Raw genomic sequence first — 773 nt, forward strand, 5'->3', positions numbered from 1 at the left:
GTCACGTTTATTTGAAGATGAGAGAGCTACATAGAAATCACAACAAATTTTTATAAGGTTTACTGATGACAGAAGACTGAAAAATCGTCTGAGGGGAGGTGGAACAGCATGAGGGAAGGTGGAACAGCATGAGTCTAAGTGCCGTGTTAAGAGGGAGCCTCTTGTATGTTGGGAATTGTGAGTTCCTCAGTGTGATCGCAGTCTCAAGTAGGACTAGGAAGTAAGCCAGTTAGTTTGTAGAGGTGGGCAGGGGTCAAGTGAAGTGGAGAATTGTGGGTTAAGCAAAGGAGTGCATTTTCTCTCCAGCAGGCAGTGGGAACCACAGACATTGGTAAGCAAGACAGAGCCAGCAGATTTGTGGTGTGAGGAAGAGCAATGCTCTAAGATGCAGAGTTGAGACTTCAGATTCCAGCTGCTGGCACTGGAGCTGTGAAGCCGGTTTTGAGACAGGGCTGTTGTCTCCCTAGAAGACCCCTCCAGGCCTGTCTGTGGTGCTCGTGGGCAGGAGACAACGATCTGGGCTCAGCATTTGGAAGTTCTATGTACACGCTGGTATCTGTTGGGGGTCTCTTGGGCCTCTGAGAAGGGCGAGTGATTTTTCCCCGTGTGAAAACGCAGTGATCCAACTGTGTGTATGTCATCTCCTGAGGGTCTTGTTCATCAGAGTCCTGGAGAGAGGGAAATGTTGAGTGAGGGAGGGGCTCACATTCTTCAGGACTAGTAGGGAATAAGACTATATCCATGAGGCTGGGGAGAGGAGGACCTACCTCCCT

General features: G+C 49.4%; 1 pseudogene; it reads right to left on the reverse strand.

The window, feature by feature from the left end:
* Nucleotides 1-422: 422 nt before the first annotated feature.
* LOC105543632 overlaps nt 423-773 on the reverse strand; it is a 3,624-nt pseudogene continuing 3,273 nt past the window's right edge.

The sequence above is a fragment of the Mandrillus leucophaeus genome, unplaced genomic scaffold (genome assembly GCF_000951045.1).
Source record: "Mandrillus leucophaeus isolate KB7577 unplaced genomic scaffold, Mleu.le_1.0 Scaffold2886, whole genome shotgun sequence".
Classification (NCBI taxonomy): Eukaryota; Metazoa; Chordata; class Mammalia; order Primates; family Cercopithecidae; genus Mandrillus; species Mandrillus leucophaeus.